Source organism: Panulirus ornatus, chromosome 19 (genome assembly GCF_036320965.1).
Source record: "Panulirus ornatus isolate Po-2019 chromosome 19, ASM3632096v1, whole genome shotgun sequence".
In the NCBI taxonomy this organism is placed as follows: Eukaryota; Metazoa; Arthropoda; class Malacostraca; order Decapoda; family Palinuridae; genus Panulirus; species Panulirus ornatus.
Genome location: NC_092242.1, coordinates 40,646,339 through 40,658,363, shown reverse-complemented (window position 1 = coordinate 40,658,363; position 12,025 = coordinate 40,646,339).

Below are 12,025 nucleotides of genomic sequence, written 5' to 3'. Positions count from 1 at the left end.
TGGGCCCTTGAGGGAATATCCTCACCTGGGCCCATTCTCTGTTCCCTCTTTTGGAAAATTAAAAAAAAAAGTGAGAGGGGAGGATTTCCAGCCCCCCGCTCCCTCCCCTTTTAGTCGCCTTCTACGACACGCAGGGAATACGTGGGAAGTATTCTTTCTCCCCTATCCCCAGGGATAATATATATATATATATATATATATATATATATATATATATATTATATATATATATATATATATATATATATATATATATATATATATATATATATTTCTTTCTTTTAAACTATTCGCCATTTCAGACGTTAGCGAGGTAGCGTTAAGAACAGAGGACTGGGACTTTTTTGGAATATCCTCACCTGGCCCCCTCTGTTCCTTCTTTTGGAAAATTAAAAAAAAAAACGAGAGGGGAGGATTTCCACTCCCCCGCTCCCTCCCCTTTTAGTCGCCCTCTACGACACGCAAGGAATACGTGGGAAGTATTCTTAATCCCCTATCCCCAGGGATACTATATATATATATATATATATATATATATATATATATATATATATATATATATATATATATATATATATATATATATATATATATACATATATATATATATATATATATATATATATATATATATAAATTTTTTTTTCTTTTTTTTTTACTTTGTCGCTGTCTCCCGCACCATATATTCTTAATACCTTCCAAAGCGCCTCTCTATCAACTCTATCATATGCCTTCTCCAGATCCATAAATGCTACATACAAATCCATTTGTTTTTCTAAGTATTTCTCACATACATTCTTCAAAGCAAACACCTGATCCACACATGTTTATGGATTGGGTTGTTAGGGAGGTGAATGCAAGAGTTTTGGAAAGAGTGGCAAGTGTTAAGTCTCTTGGGGATGAGAGAGCTTGGGAAGTGAGTCAGTTGTTGTTCGCTGATGATACAGCGCTGGTGGCTGATTCATGTGAAAAACTGCAGAAGCTGGTGACTGAGTTTGGTAAAGTGTGTGAAAGAAGAAAGTTAAGAGTAAATGTGAATAAGAGCAAGGTTATTAGGTACAGTTGGGTTGAGGGTCAAGTTAATTGGGAGGTAAGTTTGAATGGAGAAAAACTGGAGGAAGTAAAGTGTTTTAGATACATGGGAGTGGATCTGGCAGCAGATGGAACCATGGAATCGGAAGTGGATCATAGGGTGGGGGAGGGGCCGAAAATTCTGGGAGCCTTGAAGAATGTGTGGAAGTCGAGAACATTATCTCGGAAAGCAAAAATGGGTATGTTTGAAGGAATAGTGGTTCCAACAATGTTGTATGGTTGCGAGGCGTGGGCTATGGATAGAGTTGTGCGCAGGAGGATGGATGTGCTGGAAATGAGATGTTTGAGGACAATGTGTGGTGTGAGGTGGTTTGATCGAGTAAGTAACGTAAGGGTAAGAGAGATGTGTGGAAATAAAAAGAGCGTGGTTGAGAGAGCAGAAGAGGGTGTTTTGAAATGATTTGGGCACATGGAGAGAATGAGTGAGGAAAGATTGACCAAGAGGATATATGTGTCGGAGGTGGAGGGAACGAGGAGAAGTAGGAGACCAAATTGGAGGTGGAAAGATGGAGTGAAAAAGATTTTGTGTGATCGGGGCCTGAACATGCAGGAGGGTGAGAGGAGGGCAAGGAATAGAGTGAATTAGATCGATGTGGTATACCGGGGTTGACGTGCTGTCAGTGGATTGAATTAGGGCATGTGAAGCGTCTGGGGTAAACCATGGACAGCTGTGTAGGTATGTATATTTGCGTGTGTGGACGTATGTATATACATACGTATGGGGGTGGGTTGGGCCATTTCTTTCATCTTGTTCCTTGCGCTACCTCGCAAAAACGGGAGACAGCGACAAAGAAAAAAAGAAAAAAAAATATATATATGTATATATATATATATATATATATATATATATATATATATATATATATATATATATATATATATATATATATATATATATATATATATATATATATATAAATGAGAAAAAAAGAGAGATAGGTAGTATTTTTGAGGAAAGGAACCTGGATGTTTTGGCTCTGAGTATAACGAAGCTCAAGGGTAAAGGGGAAGAGTGGTTTGGGAATGTCCTGGGAGTAAAGTCAGGGGTTAGTGAGAGGACAAGAGCAAGGGAAGGAGTAGCAATACTCCGGAATCAGGAGTTGTGGGAGTATGTGATAAAGAGTAAGAAATTAAATTCTAGATTAATATTGGTAAAACTGAAAGTTGATGAAGAGAGATGGTTGATTATTGGTGCATATGCACCTGGGCATGAGAAGAAAGATCATGAGAGGCAAGTGTTTTGGGAGCAGCTGAATGAGTGTGTTAGTGGTTTTGATGCACAAGACCGAGTTATAGTGATGGGTGATTTCAATGCAAAGGTGAGTAATGTGGCAGTTGAGGCAATAATTGGTATACATGGAGTTTTCAGTGTTGTATATGGAAATGGTGAAGAGCTTTTAGACTTATGTGCTCAAAAAGGACTGGTGTTTGGGAATACCTGGTTTAAAAAGCGAGATATACTTAAGTATACGTATGTAAGTAGGAGAGATGGCCAGAGAGCGTTATTGGATTACGTGTTAATTGATTAACACACGGAAGAGAGACTTCTGGATGTTAATATGCTGAGAGGTGCAACTGGAGGGATGTCTGATCATTATCTTGTGGAGGCGAAGGTGAAGATTTGTGGGGGATTTAAGAAAAGAAGAGATAATGTTGGGGTGAAGAGAGTGGTGAGAGTAAGTGAGCTTGGGAAGGAGACTTGTGTGAGGAAGTACCAGGAGAGACTGAGTACAGAATGGAAAAAGGTGAGAACAAAGTAGGTAAGGGGAGTGGGGGAGGAACGGGATGTATTTAGGGAAGTAGTGATGGCTTGCGCAAAAGTTGCTTGTGGCATGAGAAGCGTGGGTGGTGGGTTGATTCGAAAAGGTAGTGATTGGTGGGATGAAGAAGTAAGATTATTAGTGAAAGAGAAGAGAGAGGCATTTGGACAATTTTTGCATGGAAAAAATGCAAATGAGTGGGAGAGGTATAAAAGGAAGAGGCAGGAGGTCAAGAGAAAGGTGCAAGAGGTGAAAAAAAGGGCAAATGAGAGTTGGGGTGAGAGTATCATTAAATTTCAGTGAGAACAAGAAGATGTTTTGGAAGGAGGTAAATAAAGTGCGTCAGACAAGGGACCAAATGGGAGCTTCAGTGAAGGGGGCTAATAGGGAGGTGATAACAAGTACTGGTGATGTGAGAAGGATATGGAATGAGTATTTTTAAGGGTTGTTCAATATGTTTGATGATAGAGCGGCAGATATAGTGTGTTTTGGTCGAGGTGGTTTGCAAAGTGAGAGGGTTAGAGAAAATGATTTGGAAAATAGAGAAGAAGTAGTAAAAGCTTTACGGAAGATGAAAGCCGGCAAGGCAGCAGGTTTGGATGGTATTGCAGTGGAATTTCTGAAAAAAGGGGGTGACTGTATTGTTGACTGGTTGGTAAGGTTATTTAATGTATGTATAACTCATGGTGAGGTGCCTGAGGATTGGCGGAATGCTTTCATAGTGCCATTGTACAAACACAACGGGGATCAGAGTCAGTGCTCAAATTACAGAGGTATAAGTTTGTTGAGTATTCCTAGTAAATTATATGGGAGGGTATTGATTGAGAGGGTAAAGGTATGTACAGAGCATCAGATTGGGGAAGAGCAGTGTGGTTTCAGAAGTGGTAGAGCAGGTGTGGATCAGGTGTTTGCTTTGAAGAATGTGTGTGAGAAATACTTAGAAAAACAAATGGATTTGTATGTAGCATTTATGGATCTGGAGAAAGCATATGATAGAGTTGATAGAGATGCGCTGTGGAAGGTTTTAAGAAAATATGATATGGGAGGCAAGTTGTTAGAAGCAGTGAAAAGTTTTTATCGAGGATGTAAGGCATGTGTACGTGTAGGAAGAGAGGAAAGTGATTGGTTCTCAGTGAATGTAGGTTTGCGGCAGGTGTGTGTGATGTCTCCATGGTAGTTTAAATTTTTATGGATGGTGTTGTTAGGGAGGTGAATGCAAGAGTTTTGGAAAGAGGGGCAAGTATGCAGTCTGTTGTGGATGAAAGAGCTTGGGAAGTGAGTCAGTTGTTATTCGCTGATGATACAGCGCTGGTGGCTGAGTCATGTAAGAAACTGCAGAAGCTGGTGACCGAGTTTGGTAAAGTGTGTGAAAGAAGAAAGTTAAGAGTAAATGTGAATAAGAGCAAGGTTATTAGGTACAGTAGGGTTGAGCTTCAAGTCAATTGGGAGGTAAGTTTGAATGGAGAAAAACTGGAGGAAGTAAAGTGTTTTAGTTATTTGGGAGTGGATCTGGCAGTGGATGGAACCATGGAAGCGGAAGTGAATCATAGGGTGGGGGAGGGGGCGAAAATTCTGGGAGCCTTAAAGAATGTTTGGAAGTCGAGAACATTATCTCGGAAAGCAAAAATGGGCATGTTTGAAGGAATAGTGGTTCCAACAATGTTTTATGGTTGCGAGGCGTGGGTTAGGGATAGAGTTGTGAGCAGGAGGGTGGAAGTGCAGGAAATGTGAGTTTTGAGGACAATATGTGGTGTGAGGTGGGTTGATCGAGTAAGTAATGTAAGGGTAAGAAAGATGTGTGGAAATAAAAAGAGTGTGGTTGAGAGAGCAGAAGAGGGTATTTTGAAATGGTTTGGTCACATGGAGAGAATGAGTGAGGAAAGATTGACAAAGAGGATATATGTGTCAGAAGAGGAGGGAACGAGGAGAAGTGGGAGACCAAATTGGAGGTGGAAGGATGGAGTGAAAAAGATTTTGAGTGATTGGGGCCTGAACATGCAGGAGGGTGAAAGGCGTGCAAGGAATAGAGTGAATTGGAACGATGTGGTATACCGGGGTCGACGTGCTGTCAGTGGATTGAACCAGGGCATGTGAAGCGTTTGGGGTAAACCATGGAAAGTTGTGTGGAGCATGGATGTGGAAAGGGAGCTGTAGTTTCGGTGTATTATTACATGACAGCTAGAGACTGAGTGTGAACGAATGGGGCCTTTGGTGTCTTTTCCTAGCGGTACCTCCCACACATGAGGGGGGAAGGGGTTGTTATTCCATGTGTGGCGAGGTGGCGATGGGAACAAATAAAGACAGACAGTATGAATTATGTACATGTGTATATATGTATATGTCTGTGTGTGTATATATATATTTGTACGTTAAGATGTATAGGTATGTATATTTGCGTGTATAGACGTGTATGTATATACATGTGTATGTGGGCGGGTTTAGCCATTGTTTCGTCTGTTTCCTTGCGCTACCTCGCTAACACGGGAGACAGCGATAAAACAAAATAGAATAAATAAATATATATATATATATATATATGTATATATATATATATATATATATATATATATATATATATATATATATATATATATATATATATATATATATATATATATATATATATATATATATATATATATATATATATATATATATATATATATATATATATATAGGGGAGAAAGAATACTTCCCACGTATTTCCTCCGTGTCGTAGAAGGCGACTAAAAGGGGAGGGAGCGGGGGGCTGGAAATCCTCCCCTCTCGTTTATTTTTTAATTTTCCAAAAGAAGGAACAGAGAATTGGGCCAGGTGAGGGTATTCCCTCAAGGCCCAGTTCTCTGTTCTTAACGCTACCTCGCTAATGCGGGAAGTGGCGAATAGTTTGAAAGAAAAGATATATATATATATATATATATATATATATATATATATATATATATATATATATATATATATATATATATATATATATATATATATATATCCCTGGGGATAGGGGAGAAAGAATACTTCTCACGTATTCCCTGCGTGTCGTAGAAGGCGACTAAAAGGGAAAGGAGCGGGAGGCTGGAAATCCTCCACTCTCGTTTTTTATTTTCCAAAAGAAGGAACAGAGAAAGGGGTCAAGTGGGGATATTCCGTCAAAGTTCAGTCCTCTATTCTTAACGATAGCTCGCTAACACGGGAAATGGCGAATAGTAGGAAAAAAAGGGAAAAAAAATTTATATTTATATTTATATATGATTAAAAGAAGAAAGAGTGTAGGAGACGATAGAGCCTTGAGGGATATAATTGTTGGGATAGGGGATGAAGAATACTTCCCACGTATTCCCTGCGTGTCGTAGAAGGTGACTAAAAGGGGAGGGAGCGGGAGGCTGGAAATCCTCCCCTCTCATATTTTTCCTTTTTTTCTTTTTTTTTAATTTTCCAAAAGAAGGAACATAGGGGGGCCAGGTGAGGATATTCCACAAAGGCCCAGTCCTCTGTTCTTAACGCTACCTCGCTAATGCGGGAAATGGCGGATAGTTTAAAAGAAAGAAAAAAAAAAAAATATATATATATATATATATATATATATATATATATATATATATATATATATATATATATGTATATATATATATTAGTGAAAGAGAAGAGAGAGGCATTTGGACGATTTTTGCAGGGAAAAACTGCAATTGAGTGGGAGACGTATAAAAGAAAGAGAGAGGAGGTCAAGAGAAAGGTGCAAGAGGTGAAAAAAAGGGCAAATGAGAGTTGGGGTGAGAGAGTATCATTAAATTTTAGGGAGAATAAAAAGATGTTCTGGAAGGAGGTAAATAAAGTGCGCAAGACAAGGGATCAAATGGGAACTTCAGTGAAGGGCGCAAATGGGGAGGTGATAACAAGTAGTGGTGATGTGAGAAGGAGATGGCGTGAGTATTTTGAAGGTTTGTTGAATGTGTTTGATGATAGAGTGGCAGATATAGGGTGTTTTGGTCGGGGTGGTGTGCAAAGTGAGAGGGTTAGGGAAAATGATTTGGTAAACAGAGAAGAGGTAGTAAAAGCTTTGCGGAAGATGAAAGCCGGCAAGGCAGCATGTTTGGATGGTATTGCAGTGGAATTTATGAAAAAAGGTGGTGACTGTATTGTTGACAGGTTGGTAAGGTTATTTAATGTATGTATGACTCATGGTAAGGTGCCTGAGGATTGGCGGAATGCGTGCATAGTGCCATTGTACAAAGGCAAAGGGGATAAGAGTGAGTGCTCAAATTACAGAGGTATAAGTTTGTTGAGTATTCCTGGTAAATTATATGGGAGGGTATTGATTGAGAGGGTGAAGGTATGTACAGAACATCAGATTAGGGAAGAGCAGTGTTTTTTCAGAAGTGGTAGATGATGTGTGGATCAGGTGTTTGCTTTGAAGAATGTATGTGAGAAATACTTAGAAAAGCAAATGGATTTGTATGTAGCATTTATGGATCTGGAGAAGGCATATGATAGAGTTGATAGAGATGCTCTGTGGAAGGTATTAAGAATATATGGTGTGGGAGGAAAGTTGTTAGAAGCAGTGAAAAGTTTTTATCGAGGATGTAAGGTATGTGTACGTGTAGGAAGAGAGGAAAGTGATTGGTTCTCAGTGAATGTAGGTTTGCGGCAGGGGTGTGTGATGTCTCCATGGTTGTTTAATTTGTTTATGGATGGGGTTGTTAGGGAGGTAAATGCAAGAGTTTTGGAAAGAGGGGCAAGTATGAAGTCTGTTGGGGATGAGAGAGCTTGGGAAGTAAGTCAGTTGTTGTTCGCTGATGATACAGCGCTGGTGGCTGATTCATGTGAGAAACTGCAGAAGCTGGTGACTGAGTTTGGTAAAGTGTGTGGAAGAAGAAAGTTAAGAGTAAATGTGAATAAGAGCAAGGTTATTAGGTACAGTAGGGTTGAGGGTCAAGTCAATTGGGAGGTGAGTTTGAATGGAGTAAAACTGGAGGAAGTGAAGTGTTTTAGATATCTGGGAGTGGATCTGGCAGCGGATGGAACCATGGAAGCGGAAGTGGATCATAGGGTGGGGGAGGGGGCGAAAATTCTGGGGGCCTCTAAGAATGTGTGGAAGTCGAGAGCATTATCTCGGAAAGCAAAAATGGGTATGTTTGAAGGAATAGTGGTTCCAACAATGTTGTATGGTTGCGAGGCGTGGGCTATGGATAGAGTTTTGCGCAGGAGGATGGATGTGCTGGAAATGAGATGTTTGAGGACAATGTGTGGTGTGAGTTGGTTTGATCGAGTGAGTAACGTAAGGGTAAGAGAGATGTGTGGAAATAAAAAGAGCGTGGTTGAGAGAGAAGAAGAGGGTGTTTTGAAGTGGTTTGGACACATGGAGAGAATGAGTGAGGAAAGATTGACCAAGAGGATATATATGTCGGAGGTGGAGGGAACGTGGAGAAGAGGGAGACCAAATTGTAGGTGGAAAGATGGAGTGAAAAAGATTTTGTGTGATCGGGGCCTGAACATGCAGGAGGGTGAAAGGAGGGCAAGGAATAGAGTGAATTGGAGCGATGTGATATATCGGGGTTGACGTGCTGTCAGTGGATTGAATCAAGGCATGTGAAGCGTCTGGGGTAAACCATGGAAAGCTGTGTAGGTATGTATATTTGCGTGTGTGGACGTATGTATATACATGTGTATTGGGGGGGGGGGGGGTTGGGCCATTTCTTTCGTCTGTTTCCTTGCGCTACCTCGCAAACGCGGGAGACAGCGACAAAGTATAATAAAAAAAAAAAAAATATATATATATATATATATATATATATATATATATATATATATATATATATATATATATATATATATGTAATTATATATATATATATTTATTACATATATATATATATATATATATATATATATATATATATATATATATATATTTTTTTTTTTTTTTTTTTTTTTATACTTCGTCGCTGTCTCCCGCGTTTGCGAGGTAGCGCAAGGAAACAAACGAAAGAAATGGCCCAACCCACCCCCATACACATGTATATACATACGTCCACACACGCAAATATACATACCTACACAGCTTTCCATGGTTTACCCCAGACGCTTCACATGCCTCCGATTCAATCTATTCCTTGCCCTCCTTTCACCCTCCTGCATGTTCAGGCCCCGATCACACAAAATCTTTTTCACTCCATCTTTCCACCTCCAATTTGGTCTCCCTCTTCTCCTTGCTCCCTCCACCTCCGACACATATATCCTCTTGGACAATCTTTCCTCACTCATCCTCTCCATGTGCCCAAACCACTTCAAAACACCCTCTTCTGCTCTCTCAACCACGCTCTTTTTATTTCCACACATCTCTCTTACCCTTACGTTACTCACTCGATCAAACCACCTCACACCACACATTTTCCTCAAACATCTCATTTCCGGCACCTCCATCCTCCTGCGCACAACTCTACCCATAGCCCACGCCTCGCAACCATACAACATTGTTGGAACCACTATTCCTTCAAACATACCCATACCCAAACATACCCAAAAAAAAATATATATATATATATATATATATTTTTTTTTTTTTTTTTTTTTTTATACTTTGTCGCTGTCTCCCGCGTTTGCGAGGTAGCGCGAGGAAACAGACGAAAGAAATGGCCCAACCCCCATACACACGTACATACACACGTCCACACACGCAAATATACATACCTACACAGCTTTCCATGGTTTACCCCAGACGCTTCACATGCCTTGCTTCAATCCACTGACAGCACGTCAACCCCTGTATACCACATGACTCCAATTCACTCTATTTCTTGCCCTCCTTTCACCCTCCTGCATGTTCAGGCCCCGATCACACAAAATCTTTTTCACTCCATCTTTCCACCTCCAATTTGGTCTCCCTCTTCTCCTCGTTCCCTCCACCTCCGACACATATATCCTCTTGGTCAATCTCTCCTCACTCATTCTCTCCATGTGCCCAAACCATTTCAAAACACCCTCTTCTGCTCTCTCAACCACGCTCTTTTTATTTCCACACATCTCTCTTACCCTTACGTTACTTACTCGATCAAACCACCTCACACCACACATTGTCCTCAAACATCTCATTTCCAGCACATCCATCCTCCTGCGCACATCTCTATCCATAGCCCACGCCTCGCAACCATACAACATTGTTGGAACCACTATTCCCTCAAACATACCCATTTTTGCTTTCCGAGATAATGTTCTCGACTTCCACACATTTTTCAAGGCTCCCAAAATTTTCGCCCCCTCCCCCACCCTATGATCCACTTCCGCTTCCATGGTTCCATCCGCTGACAGATCCACTCCCAGATATCTAAAACACTTCACTTCCTCCAGTTTTTCTCCATTCAAACTCACCTCCCAATTGACTTGACCCTCAACCCTACTGTACCTAATAACCTTGCTCTTATTCACATTTACTCTCAACTTTCTTCTTCCACACACTTTACCAAACTCAGTCACCAGCTTCTGCAGTTTCTCACATGAATCAGCCACCAGCGCTGTATCATCAGCGAACAACAACTGACTCACTTCCCAAGCTCTCTCATCCCCAACAGACTTCATACTTGCCCCTCTTTCCAGGACTCTTGCATTTACCTCCCTAACAACCCCATCCATAAACAAATTAAACAACCATGGAGACATCACACACCCCTGCCGCAAACCTACATATATATATATATATATATATATATATATATATATATATATATATATATATATATATATATATATATGTAAATATATATATATATATATATATATATATATATATATATATATACGAATAAAGTGTATTTGAACGCGCACTTTCATATAACATACAAAGCTCCAACAGCCAGGATCGAACCTGGGAACCCTTGTGCAAGAGGCAGGCATGCTAACCGCTAGGCTAAGGGACTGTATAATAGGAAACAACTATTCGTAATACTAAGTACTCGAATACCCTTCGTCTCACAATGGTGAGCACCGGGGTCTATCGGTTGTTTCCGAACAGAACACATAGCCGGCTGATAGCGTTTTACCAAACCTGACTGTACAACGCGGAGTTATATGAATACGAATAAAGTGTATATGAACGCGCACCTTCATAGAACATACAAAGCTCCAACAGCCAGGATCGAACCTGGGACCCATTGTGCAAGAGGCAGGCATGCTAACCGCTAGGTTAAGGGACTGTATAATAGGAAACAACTATTCGAAATACTAAGTACTCGAATACCCTTCGTCTCACAATGGTGATCAACGGGGTCTATCGGTTGTTTCCGAACAGACGCATATAGGCAGCTGATAGCGTTTTACTGAACCTGACTGTATAACGCGGAGTTACATGAATACGAATAAAGTGTATATGAACGCGCACCTTCATGGAATATACAAAGCTCCAACAGCCAGGATCGAACCTGGGACCCCTTGTGCAAGACGTAGGCATGCTAACCGCTAGGCTAAGGGACTGTATAATAGGAAACAACTATTCGAAATACTAAGTACTCGAATACTCTTCGTCTTACAATGGTGAGCAACGGGGTCTATCGGTTGTTTCCGAACAGAACACATAGCCAGCTGATAGCGTTTTACCGAACCTGACTGTACAACGCGGAGTTATATGAATACGGTAAAGTGTAAATGAACGCGCACCTTCATAGAACATACAAAGCTCCAACAGCCAGTATCCTGGCTGTTGGAGCTTTGTATGTTCTATGAAGGTGCGCGTTCATATACACTTTACTCATATTCATATAACTCCGCGTTGTACAGTCAGGTTCGGTAAAACGCTATCAGCTGGCTATGTGTTCTGTTCGGAAACAACCGATAGACCCCGTTGCTCACCATTGTGAGACGAAGGGCATTCGAGTAATTAGTATTTCGAATAATTGTTTCCTATTATACAGTCCCTTAGCCTAGCGGTTAGCATGCCTGCCTCTTGCACAAGGGGTCCCAGGTTCGATCCTGGTTGTTGGAGCTTTGTATGTTCTATGAAGGTGTGCGTTCATATACACTTTATTCGTATTCATATAACTCCGCGTTGTACAGTCAGGTTCGGTAAAACGCTATCAGCTGGCTATGAGTTCTGTTCGGAAACAACCGATAGACCACGTTGCTCACCATTGTGAGACGAAGGGTATTCGAGTACTAAGTATTTCGAATAGTTGTTTCCTATTATACAG